The following is a 14181-nucleotide window of genomic DNA, read 5'->3' on the forward strand; positions in this document are numbered from 1 at the left end:
CACCTAGAACTGCCAATCCAGAATTCGCCATCTTCTTTACACAATCTCCCTTTTCCTTTTGCCCACACTAGATTTTCTAACTGTCACCCAGCTAACTGCCTCATCATCCTGCTGCTGTTCTGTTCCCCCCAAACTATCTGACCCCACTAGGTCCTACTTGGTGAGCAAGAGACTCCTCTCAAGATTGTCAATTTGCTGCTATGGTGCTCTAACACGAGCCTCTAAAGTGGAAATTTGCTCAAAACTGCTACAGACTCTTGTTCCAAATCTGCATACATATGTCAGACTATGCACTGGGTCAGACCTTTAATCTTGCTAACACTTATTATCCCAGTTACAGATCAAAAAACAGAAATAAAAAAAGAATTAGGGTATAAAACAAACTTTTGACCTGGTTTGAACCTTCTTTAGTTTGAACCTCCTGTGTTTGTAACTCCACTTACAGATCCCCCACTTAAAGGAAAACTATACCCCCAAACAATGTAGGTCTCTATAAAAAAGATATTGCATAAAACAGCTCATATGTAAAACCCTGCTTCATGTAAATAAACCATTTTCATAATAATATACTTTTCTAGTAGTATGTGCCATTGGGTAATCATAAATAGAAAATTGCAATTTAAAAAATAAGGGCCAGCCCCTGGGATCGTATGATTCACTGTGCACACAAACAAACCAAACAAACTATACTTGTTAGGTCACATGAGCCAATTAACAGACAGAGTTCTGTCTTTTGCTTCAACACTTCTTCCTGTTACAGTTAGAGTTGTAGTATTTCTGGTCAGGTGATCTCTGAGGAAGCACACAGACCATCCCGAAATGGGGGTTCAAGTCAAGAGGTGTAAAGGGCAATATTTACTTAAATATATATTCCAATTTGGTAAGATTATTTAATATGCAACTGAATATGATATAAACTATCTGCTGCTTAAGCATTCATTTTTATAGTTTTCCTTTAAAGAGCAAACACTTTAAAGGAGAATTCAACCCCCTAGGCGCAAAAATCCCTCCCCTGCGTAGGCCCCCCTCCCTCCTCCCCCCCGGCCTACCTCCCTCCCCGGGCAAATGCCCCTAACTTGTTACTTACCCCTCTCCAGCGGAGTTCACGGCAGCCATCTTCTCCCAAGCGATTTTCTTCCTGTATTCAGCTGCGTTTGGTGGCGCATGCGCAGTAGGAGGCATTTACCGGTAAGGATCTACTGCGCATGCGCCAAAAGTCACGAAGTTTCTGAAAAAAGAAATCGGAAACGTTGTGACTTTTGGGTCGCATGCGCAATAGCTCCGTACCGGAAAATGCCTCCAACTGCGCGTGCGCCCGAAAGTCACGAAAGCCTTACAAGTGCCACTGGACTAGGGCAGCTTAGAGGAAAATGTTTGGGGGGAAAATGTAGTGCACATTGTTTTCTAGTAATGTTCTTTGAATTTTCATAGGAATGAGTCAGCATTACTTTACTAATTGGTTAAACTAGTCCCTGCCGTCAAGGACAATTGTATTGTACCTTTAGTATTTATTTTTCTTATGTATGTGGCTGATGGACATATTAAAAGCTGCATTTATAATTATGCCCCTCTACCTTTCTTTTCCCTACTTTCTATAAATGTCTCTTTAATTCTGAATAGACACCACCTAACCATCAATTCTTCTAGTTCTCCTGTAGTGTTAATATCCCCTAAAAGAACTAAAGGTCTCTAGTAGCCAAAAGTGGCAAATAGAATCTATGTATCTAGGTACTTGCCTTCGTATAGTTGCTCTTGGTGTTGCTATCTTCTTCCTGCCTCCTGATTTGTATTGCAACTATTGATGCAGGCCGCTATGGGAACCCAGGAGTTAGCTCCAGGTTCAGGGGCACATGTCACTCTCACATCAAACAACTGAAATTATGCCAACAGGACCAAAAATGTTCAACACAATTGTGTGCACTTCTCGACATACAGTAGCTATTGTGTCAGACATTTGCCCTTTGCACACTACGGTGCTGAGTTACAGTATAGGACGCCTAAGCTGTAGAGAAAGTATTAGCATCAGTTAGAACTAATAAGAATTGAACCAAACGGGCCTTGGAATATATTTCTAATGGCCGTCCACAAACACATAACTTTAGATAATTTAACGTTTCTCATAGCCTAAATGTAGAGATAAGATAAAACCATTGCAACATAAGTGTTTCTTTGTACTAGTACAGCAAGAAAAATTCAATTGTTAGAAACCCCCAGTGAATGTAATATCCTAAATTATATCGTCCCTGGCACTCCCCTTCTGTGAAAACCACATTGGCCCACATTAGGTGATTATATTCGCTGGCTGGTGCTATTACCTTTCACTTTTCTTGTTCGTTAACGGTAAAGTATAGCCAATAGCATTAACATTTTTTCCTCAAAAAACATCAAAAATGTATGTGAACTTATTCTCTGAGCAATTGACATGCAGTCTCAGGTTTTCAATAGAGCTTTAGATATTCTATGGGCTATGGCAAACACGGGTGCTCTTTTTGCAGAGAAGAACCTCAAATCACCTATGCTGCCTAGATTTGACTGTAGTGGGACGCTACTTATACGGAGGCGGTTCTTGGTCTAAAATTCTGTAACGTATGTAAAGCCAGCAACTGAGGTATCAGGAAGTTTCTATTGTGGGGTTAATAAAACCAGTAGAAATTCATTGGGAATTTCAACATCTGGTAAATAACTTGGGGATTTGGAGATCTGCTGTATTTGCTAGAACTTTTACATTTTTTGATTTGCTCAGCATTGTTCTAAATTTCAGCAAGCAGGTACGTCTGAACTTCTCAGGTATGTCTGAACTATTCACCTCCAAACAAATATGTTCCTATTTTAAACAGAGTTGAAAGTGTGGCAGCTGTGGGAAGAAAAAAAATCAGATTTATTTTAAACAATTTGCCATTAGCACTGTAACATATCTCATGGGGACAGTCAAACCTTGCGGCACAGTGGCAATTATTGGTGACACATTACACTGAAGTCTATGGGATGAGTTCCCACCGGAGCAAGGGCATGCCTTCCATCAGTTTGCTTCCAAATAAGCCCAGCACTGAGCCTAATGCTTGATATGGGAATCAGGGAGGGAGTTAAATGTGTGTTACTAAAAAAGCTCTGTGCAAATATGCTGCCACTGTGAATCTGCCAAGCCTAGTCTCCAAGGTATTTTACTTCATAGTGATAACCTAAAAATGTCTTTTTAAAAGGAACTGCTAATGCTTCCAGAATTGTGGTTACTGAAGGATAAAGAGGTTTGTGGTGAATAATCCTTTTAATTATCAGTCTGCCCTTGAATCTACTAAGAGGTCAACAGAGTATCAGCTAAAGTTTCATTTTATTTTACTTGTAGGAACATTTTATATTGCCGTTTACAGTGGGTAGATATATGTATCTTTAGTATTCTGTAATTTGCTAACCCAAATTAAGTGCAAATATTTAAACTGCTGTTTAGTTTACTTTAGCTTAGAACCCACTGATGGATAACCACCAACTCCAATATCACAAGCCAACATAAAAATTTGTAATACCACCACTCACGCGTGCATTATTCAGTTTCTATGTATATTATCCTAATATTTTGCTATGTGACATTCATTTAAACCCTAAAAATTAATATGGCTAAAAATGCCATATTTTAGCATATTATTTGGCATTATGAGCAGCAATCAGCACAGCATTATGAAGGACAGGTCATGTCAGACAAGCCCCTGGGACAGCAGTCCCGGTGGGCCATGACCCCCCCCAATCCGACCCTGAACTTGATGGTCCTGTGTTATTTTTCAACCTAACTTACTATGTTACTATGTTACTGTTGAAGGGCCGTGGTTGCCTTGGGCTGGTATAAAAGCCCAAAACCTAGGGGGTTATTTACTAAAACCCGGAAATGTATCACTATTTTCTTAAAACCACTTTGACCAAACTACTGTGCACAGTTTTACCTTATTTAAAATAAATTTACTTCATAAAATCTGGTGCATGAAAAGACTAGATAAAATAGTAAAAAATCCATATTTATACAATTTTTTCGAAACCAAACATTTTTAGTTTTATTGCACGAAACCCAGCACAGATCATGATATCTTCTAATTGTAAACAAGACACCTGCCATTGACTTCTACATGACCTAGGCAGGTTTGAGATGGAGTACACTTTTATTCAGACTTTTAACAGCCTCTGGAATTAATACATTTCAAAAAATTAAGAAAAGTTTTTCCCATTTAAAACTCCAACCAGAAAAATTTGGCAAATAAATAACCCCCCTAATGTAAAACATTTCTAGCCTACTTCTTTAGTCAAGTTTTAGTTCTCCTTTAAAATTATTATAAATAAAGTATTATATACACATCAGGACCCATTATAATTAGTCTTTATAGGTTTTACAAATATTTACATTTTTTGTTCTGCAAAGTTCAGGCTTGACATTTCAACTGTTAAGTGGCTGCTAGGGCTGAATTATGGTCGACTTTCAGTATATTATAGAATGGTCGATTCTAAGCAAATTAGTCTTCATTATTTATTTTTGTATAATTTTTTAATTATTTGCCCTTTTCTTCTGAATCTTTTCAGCTTCCAAATGGGGGTCACTGACCCCATGAAAAAACAAATTCTCTGTAAGGCTACAAATGTATTGTTATTGCTTCTTTTTATTAGGCCCTCTTCTACTCTACTCCAGTCTCTTATTCAAATCAATGCATGGTTGCTAGGGTAATTTGGACCCTGGCAACCAGATTGCTGAAACTGCAAACTGAAGAGCTAATGAATAAAAATTTAAATAACTCAAAAACCACATATTATAAAAAATGAAAACCAATTGCAAATTGTCTCCGAATATCACACCATCATACTAAAAGTTAACTCAAAGGGGCAGATTTACTAAGGGTCGAATATCGAGGGTTAATTCGAACGATTCGAAGGATTTTAATACAACGATCGAAGGAATATCCTTCGATCAAAAAAACGCAGGCAAGCCTATGGGGACCTTCCCCATAGGCTAACATTGAGTTCGGTAGCTTTTAGCTGCCGAACTAGGGGGTCGAAGTTTTTCTTAAAGAGACAGTACTTAGATTATCGAATGGTCGAATAGTCGAACGATTTTTAGTTCGAATCGTTCGATTCGTAGTCGAAGTCGTAGTCGAAGTCGTAGTCGAAGGTCGAACTAGCCCATTCGATGGTCGAAGTAGCCAAAAAAACACTTCGAAATTCGAAGTTTTTTTAATTCGAATCCTTCACTCGAGCTTTGTAAATCTGCCCCAAAGATGAACAACCCCTTTAAAATGGCTGAGCAGTAGCAGAGGGCTTAAAAAGAGAGCAATTAAAAATTAGAATACAGATAAAAATACAGTTGATATGTTCATTGGTTACATGGGTCCCTAGTGGAGCTCTCTGACCATCCAATAATATAATTACATAGCTAAGAAAAGACCAAAGTCCATCAACCACTCCAAATTAAGTTAAGTCACTGCAAATATATGTATAGCTCTCTTCTGCTAAAAATCTCGCATTGATTTCTTTCCTTGTGGCGCTACAGGAGACCTGTGTCTCTGCTATAGGGGAGAGTCAGTACACTATAAAATGGCGTGCCTCCACCCAGGGTCAGGACAGACTGGGCTGTAATACCCCTTCCTGGGAACCTCTCTGATCCACAATCACACACAGGAATATGGTTGAAAGGTTCAGTGTCGGATTGGGATACCAAGTGCCCATCAAAAAACCTTAGACCAAGGACCCACTCTCAGTACTATTATTCTTCCTCTCCTCACTCAACCTTTATTCTCCTAGTCTCTTTTCTTAATAAACTCTAATCTATTATTCCATCTATTTAGCTTCTTTGTTCTTATAGAAATAGGGAATGGCCATAAAATATACCAAATGTTTAGCAGCATGAGGGCCCACTGACACCTGGGCCCACCAGGAGTATTCCTGGTATCCCAGTGGGTCAGTCCGATGCTGGAAAGGTTTATTTGTAGAACACTGTAACTTTAAATAACATGCAGACATCTGGATCTCTTTGCAGTCTCTCTTAGGTGGGTGCTGTTTACAGTCACACAAATGATCAGTGCTTTCAACAAATAATCATCCAGTGCATACTCACAAACTGAGTATTCACAACACCCCAGAGGCAGCATTGCCTCTCTTTAGTGCACAATCCCCATTCAAGGCAAATCTCACAGGGGTCCACTGCAGTGCCAGGCCAAGACAACCAGGCGCCCTAGGCAACCCAGCCAGTCAGCCCGAGTAATTACTAAGTAATGCCCAGGGGTCCAAAGCCCTAAAGGTTGGCAAACCTTTATAACTATATACTGATATCTATATTAACTAACTGTAGATCTTAAGAGCACTATAGCCTTGGAAATTATGCTTGTCCAAGAAATCATCAAAGCCACTCTTAAAGGCATTAACATAATCAGCCATCACAACCCAGCAGAGCATTCCACAACCTCACTGTCCTCACTGTGAAGAACTGCCTAGACTACACTGCTTCAAATTAAAGTTATGTAGTCCAGTGGTACCCAACACGTGTTTCAAGAGCAACATGTTGCTCCCAGGGGCCTCAAATCAGCGAATTTTTGAATTCCTTGTCTGTATGCAAGTTTTTAAGGCACAAAAACAAGATGTACTACCAAACAAACCCTTCTGTAGGCTGCCAGTCCAAATGATGCAACCAGATAGGCAATCAATGCCTTTATTTGGCGCTCCCTATGGGCTTTTTTTAATGCTCCATAACTCTTTTTACTTTTAAATGTGGCTCACTGATAAAATTCCTGCTGTAGTCTAAAGGAATGGCCTCTTGTGCATTTATGTTTACTATGGCTGTTGTCTATAATGCACCCCAATGTACTTGAAAATAATAATCAATATCTGCTTATAGTCCCCTCTTTCTATCATCCCTTAATTACTTTCTTGTAATGGGTGTCTCACAGGCGATGGTAATAAAAAGGCCAAAGCCTCCCCAGCCACTAGCATTTGTGGCTTTTAAGGGAGAGAAATTGCCCAAACCAAGGATTAATAAAAAACAACGAGGACATAGGGCCACAGATTGAAACCAAGGTTTTATATTTTGATCACAGGTAAACAGGTTAGGGACCACCGTATGGGGTTTACCTTGAGGTGGTATGGCGGCTTACCAATTTTATGATCATAACTTTGTAACAAAAAACCCTGTTTTTCTTTTTTTTAGACAGGGGATTATTGTATTTAAATATTTTTTTATATGGCCTTAGGAGTGCACCCACAACCCCCCTCTTGTACCTGAAATGTAGCCGGAAGCTGTGGCTGAGCTTCATGTGGTTAGTGCACCCTCATACCCACCCCTTTAAATTAACGGTGGCCCTATGCCCTTGTTGTTTTTTATTAATCCTTGGTTTGGGCAATTTCTCTCCCTTAAAAGCCACAAATGCTAGCGGCTGGGGAGGCTTTGGCCTTTTTATTACCAACGCCTGTGAGACACCCATTATATTTGCTGCACTTATCACTAGGTAACACTTGCACAGACCCACACACATTACACCTATTACACTCCACATTTAGCTTTTCCTTTTTCATCTCCCTCTACATCTATACTCACACCTGTACTTATACTTATACTCACACACATACACACACAAGTGTGCACTTAAATATACAACTTTACTTTTCCTTCATTATAGTCTCTTCACAATCACATTTTTTTTTTTTTTTTTTAAAATGGGCGTTGGTCTGGGCAGTCTCCCCTTCAAAAGCCGCATATGAAGGTGGCGGGGGAGGATCTAGTCCACAGATTGAAATCAAGGTTTTATATTTTGATCACAGGTAAACAGGTTAGGGACCGCCGTATGGGGTTTACCTTGACGTGGTATGGCGGCTTACCAATTTTATGATCATAACTTTGTAACAAAAAACCCTGTTTTTCTTTTTTTTTTAGACAGGGGATTATTGTATTTAAATATGTTTTTATATGCCTTAGGAGTGCACCCACAACCCCCCTCTACTACACTGATGAGCACCAACAAGCGTAAAAGTAGTTTGGATCCAATCAGACACTGTCCTTGAAAATCCAGTGGGTGAGATAGCATTGCTGTTGCTTGATTTCCTTCCCAAGATTCCTTCTGCTTTGTCTACAAATGACAAGACGGTCTCTTTGCGTTAAATGCTGTTCATATGGCTCTTTCTGTACACACAATCTGCTAAATGATGCAGGCAATGGATTAGTCTGCAGGAAGCATCTCTGTCTGTAATGTGCAAAATTCTCCCAGCAGGGTTTGGTTTAATGTGCGGGCACCTGCTGTTATTTTATATGCTGCCTTATTTACATGGAAATGACTGTAAACTCATAAACCCTTGTAACAGGGGCAGTGACCGCTATCCACTGACACGTATAACAGCTAAATAAAGACTGCATTCATGCACAGTCAGAGCTATAGCTCATACACCTTCAGCTATGCAACAGAAGACAGCATTAGCTCAGTGCTCCCGTCTATGATTGGAACTCTAGTACAGGAATGGGACCTGTTATACATAATTCTCTGTAATTAGGGGTTTCCGGAGAAGTGGTAGTTCTGTAATTTGGATCTCCATACTTTACATCTCTTAAAAAAAATATTTAATCATTAAATAAACCCAGTAAGATTGTTTTGCCTCCAATAAGGAATAATTATATCTTAGATGGGATAAAGTACAAGGTACTGTTTTATTATTACGGAGAAAAAGATTATATAAAAATTTGCAATATTTTAATCAAATAAAGTTTATGGCAGATGGCCTTCCCATAATTCGGAGCTTTCTGGATAACATATAATGGATGCCATACCTGTATGGGAAATTCCATTGGTAAATGTACAAATTAACTACTGATATGTCATCCATTGTGGGTCTGAAATAGTAATTCTACAATGAATGGCTGGGCAGATATTTATAATGGCCCTTGCTCTTGTTTCTTCAGAATCATAGTAGATAAAGTACTTTGATATACAGGTATGGGGCCTGTTATCCAGAATGCTCAGGACCTGGTTGGTTCCAGATAAGAGATCTCTCTGTAATTTGGATCACCATACCTTCAAGTCTACAAAAAAAATAATTTAAACAGTAAATACACCCAATAGGCCGGTTTTGCTTCCAATAAGGATTAAGTATATCTTAGTTTCGATCAAGTACAAGGTACTGTTTTAATATTACAGAGACAAATTAAATAATTTTTTACATTTTGAATTATTTGGATAAAATGGGAGACAGGCTTTCCATAATTTGAAGCTTTCTGGATAACAGGTTTTAATGGATCCCATACCTGTACCAGAAACAGACTTCACAGAGATTCATTGACAAATGCATAAACATAATGTTCTCAGTACACTAATACAAGGGCTGGAACTAGAGTTCGGCAGAAGAGGCACACGTCAGACTCTGCTGGGATTTGAGCCAGGGACCTTTGGGTTTCTGGCTCAATGACTTATCCATTGGGCCAGGTTAGCAGCCTGTAGGGTTGCTCACTATGGGGCAAATTCACTAACCTGCAGAGTTGCGCTAGCACAGGCTTCGCCGCACTTTGCCAGGCGAAGTTTCGCCAGGGCGCCACTAATTCACTAAAATCCGAAAGTTGCGCTCATGGAGGCGAAAGGTAGCGAAGTTGCGCTAGCGTTAATTTGTCAAGGAAATCGCAGTTACGCTAGCGATGCCTAATTTGCATATGGCACCAAGTTAAAGTACAATGGACGTATATGTAGCAACAAATACATTACACTACACAAGCCAGCGAAAGCTCCATAAAATAAAATAGAGCTGTTATTTTGCCCTACACATGTGCCCACTGCATAGTTTAGGTGCCATATGTTAGTAAATGTAGGGGGGAAGGAGGGTACCCCAAAAAATGTACGATCTTTTTCAGCCTATCACCCTTAAAAAAGGAAAAGACGCCAGCGTTTTTTGGGACTTAGAAAAAATGTAAACTTTTTTTGAAGCAATCCCTATCTACTCTATTGCACTTCACCTGGTCTGAGGTGGCGAAGGCAAGCCTGGCGCAAGAGGTAATGTTCAGTAAAATGCGCAAGACCAGCCCTCCAAACACTCCTTGCTGGAGCATTGTTTCCCAGACTAGCAGTGTGGCATTGTCCCTAGCTAAGAGTTTCAGTTCTAGCTTCCTTGCCTTGTCCTGTCCTGTTCTGTCCTACCTTGTACCTTTTCTCCTTATCCTTCCTTGTTCTGTTCCTGCCTTGTCTTTCCCTCCCAGTTCTGCTCCAGTCCTACCTTTTACCATGCCTTAACCTATTTCTGCCTTGACCTTGATCTGACCTTGCCTTGTCTGTTCCTACTTCCTGTTCTGACTTGTAACCTTGCCCTGCTTTCCTTGCTATTCTGTATCTTGATCTGCTTCTCACTCCAAACCTTTCCCTGCCTTGACCTTGTACTGACTTTGCCTTGCCTGTTTCTGATTCTTGCTTCCTGTCCCTGCCTTGTACCTTGTGACCCCTCATCTCGTTCTGCATCTTGCCCTGCCTTTTCCTCCCTCTCCTGCTATCCAGTCCTCTCTCCTTCTGCTCCAGTCTCCTTCTGTATCCTGTCCTCCCGCTATCTCATTCTGCTCCAGTCTCCTTCTGTATTTTGTCCTCCTGCCATCCTGTCCCCCAGATCTACGCCCACACCATCCTGTCTTTTCCTTTCAGTCTGCCCCCGATCTAAGCCCTCATCATCCTGTCCTATCCAGTCTGTTCCAGTCCTGACCTTGCCCTCTCCGTCCTGTTCCCCCATTCAAAGATCCTGTCTGAATCGTTGCCCTCTTCAAACCGTTCTAGCCTTTCTTTACGTGTTTCCTAGGCACATTCAGCTCTTGCCTCAAGGACTCGCCCTTCCCCCAACAGTCTCCACAGCGCCCCCTACCTATTCCTTGACAGCACGTGCCTAGGGTGAAAAGTTAAAGGGGGCCAGGCACGTACCTCTTCTACTCCTTCCCCTAGTTTAAGCCCTTCTGTCCTCCAACCCTGCAGCTGTTATGTCCCTCACAATGGGCTGAACTCAAATGTGTTCTTCAGCCCATTAGTGTGCGCTCTTCCGTACATTCGCGTGCATGCGCTAGGGGGACATAGCTGGCCGGGACTGACTAATACAGCCCTACACTACTGTCTCCTATGCTGTTCATATGCTGCTGTGACTGAGATACAAATTGTAACATGTAGTATTACAAATAATTCCACTGAATTGTAAAGGTTAAAATCATGTTATCATGGCAGGGACTTGGCAATATTCCAGTGGATGTTCTCAAATATAGCCATACTCCTTGCAACAGACACAGAGCTCCCAACGTAGATCTTAGCATATGTTATGACTGCTGTAGTAATTCTGCCTAATCCTAGGACACGAGCCACCTAAATTAAGAACATATTTTTGAAATATATATATATATATATATATATATATATATATATATATATATATATATATATATATATATATATATATATATATATATACACACACTTCAGAAGGAACACTGCCCTCATGTGTTTTGTCTTGCAAAGTGTCAGCGTATTTTGTAGCAGATACAGGTTAAACATGACATTTGTGGTAAATGTAAGCTGCTATATAACAACTCCCAATGCTTCTGCAGTACTGTGGCAGTCCACCCCATATTGGGTCCCAAAGGGGATGAATAGTTTCTCTTCTCGAGGCAGATTCGCTAAAGGACGAAGTGGCTGATGCTAGCAACAATTCACCAGAAATCCCATCCACAGGGACATCGCCAGTTTACAAACAGGCGTAGAGGACAATTCGCTAGCGAACAAAACCGTCGCTAGCATACGTTCGCACTCTATCGCCAGGTGACTTTTCGATCTGGCAGACGGGTGGTTACTCTGCAAATTCACTAAAATGCGAATTTTACTGAACATTACCTCTTTCGCCAGAGTTTACTTCGCCACCTCAGACCAGGCGAACTGATAAAACGAAGCTACATCTTCCTCAATCTTATGTCAGTGACAGCATATCCTGTATGCCGAAAATGCATTAAAGTTGTAAAAAACACTGCCAACTTTTCCTTTTTTAAACCGGGATTGCCTTCAACAGTCCGATCTATTAAGGATTTTTGTGTTAACATTCTTTCACTTAACATTAACATTCATTCTATTAACATTTTTTCCAGACATTTGAGAGGCATGGCACATTTGCTTGCAGAAATTAACGCTAGCAAAACTTGAAACTATGAAATTCTCGCACTGCCAAGGTAACGCTAGTGAAACTTAGCCAGCGTTCGGCTGCTGACGCAGCTTTGCATTTAAGTGAATTAGCATAGTGGTAACAAATTTGCACCAGGTGAAGTAGCGCAAAGTGTGGCAAAGTGGTCGCTGACGAACATTCGCACTTTAGTGACTTTGCCCCCTCATCTTTACCTTGGTAGATAGTTAACTTGTACCAAAGCACTTTCTAATAGCTATTGCGAATATACATGTAACGAGAACTTCCATCTAAACCTCTTATTTAATTGGATCAATTACCAATCTATCTAGTCTAGCAAACTGACAGAAATGAATAGAATTCCTAGTATGTGCTGGATGAAAACTGTTATGCTATAAAAGTTGGTTCATATTTGTAGGTTTAATAAACTGTTTTGTCTGAATAGCCTTATCTCTCTTGATAACCTGTCATCTATGTAACACTACAGTGGTGAAGGAGTTTGTGCATGTGGGGTGCCACCTTTGACCCCTGCACAGTAAAATGTATCCTTGAAATAAAAATAATTATTTTACACATGAAGATCATTTTTTCCTAAGAAAAAAAGCAACATGCTCCTCTCTGTTTAACCTGTAGGCCTAGCAATCTCCTGGATGTATAGCCCATACATATTAAGGACTAATTGTCACGTTTATTCCAGCTATATTGTCCATGGAATGCCACAAATTGGCTGTTGAGATCTGCAAATAAGGCACATTGAAGGACACATATTCATACATGTCATCAAAAGAAAAGAAAATGTTTACCCTTTAAAGACCATATATTTCATACTTATTATTTCCCCACATTATCCAAAACTTATATGAATGGGAACTCACAAATTATATCACAGGCACCCAGCATTTTCAAGAATTTTTTTACTCAGTTCAAATCAGGATTATTGTAAGCATCAAGAGAAGATGTACATGAAAGAAAAATTGATGACTACAAAAAGGATCATTCTAAATTTCTCAGTGATCTGCTCATGTAAGGAGTGAATTGGAAATCTGTGCAAAGTGCTGGCAACTTGCTCTTATCAATAAAGATGATGTCTGCAGCAGTAAAATGAACTGTGTTTAATAGTGCTAGACAAATCATTGCAGCTACCACTGAAACAGTACAGCATTTTTCAACCCTCACATATATCCTGTAATGTCCTGCATTTATTAGTCAAACGCAGCTCCCTGTTGCCAATCACCAACAATTCTTTACATTCTCCTGCACTGTTGGCACAGATCTCCCTAGATTACAGGAACTCAACAACAGTAGAGAAAATGAGTGCATTCATGTGTGTGCAGCCTCTTTAAAATTAGTCATCATGGTGGTGGTTTATGTCAGTGTGTCGAGCATCTTACTTCGTACCATTTCCCTTAGAGTGTAATGGATTCTAACTCACCTTCCAAAGATGGCGTCCAAGATGGCGACCTCCTGCCTCACCGCATGGTTCCTGATGGGCGCAGCTCCATGGTGTCATCGTCTTCCTGCTCCCGGATTGGCCGCCGGCGACGGAATGGACGCCGGCGTCAGAATGGGCGCCGGCGTCAGGACGTCAGCGTGGGGACGCGGGCGTCTGCGTCTGACGCAAGCACGTCAGCGTCTGACGCCAGTGCGTCAACTTTGGCGCCAAACTCAGAGACTACTTAAACCTCTCTCCCCTTCCAGTCCCTGCCCAACTATAGGTTCCTGTTCGTCTGTTCCTGGGTGTGATATATATTACTCTTGATTCTTGTGTACCGACTCTTGCCTGTTATTACGATTCCTGTTGTCTGCTGCCTGGTCTGATCTATTTGCCTGTACCTTGACGATTCTTTTGATAAACCCTCTTGTACCTCGAACTTGGTTTGGTCTCCTCTTTGGTCTACACTATTACTGCGCCTTCGGGCCCTCTTACAGTATAGTTGGGCCATGGACCCTTTGGAGGAGACTCATGCTTCGCCTGATCTTGGTGAAACCATTCGAGCTTTGGCTTCCCGAATTGACTCTTATGAAGTACTCCAGTCTCACTTTGGCGCAGTC

The sequence above is a fragment of the Xenopus laevis genome, chromosome 1S, assembly GCF_017654675.1.
Source record: "Xenopus laevis strain J_2021 chromosome 1S, Xenopus_laevis_v10.1, whole genome shotgun sequence".
Taxonomy (NCBI): domain Eukaryota; kingdom Metazoa; phylum Chordata; class Amphibia; order Anura; family Pipidae; genus Xenopus; species Xenopus laevis.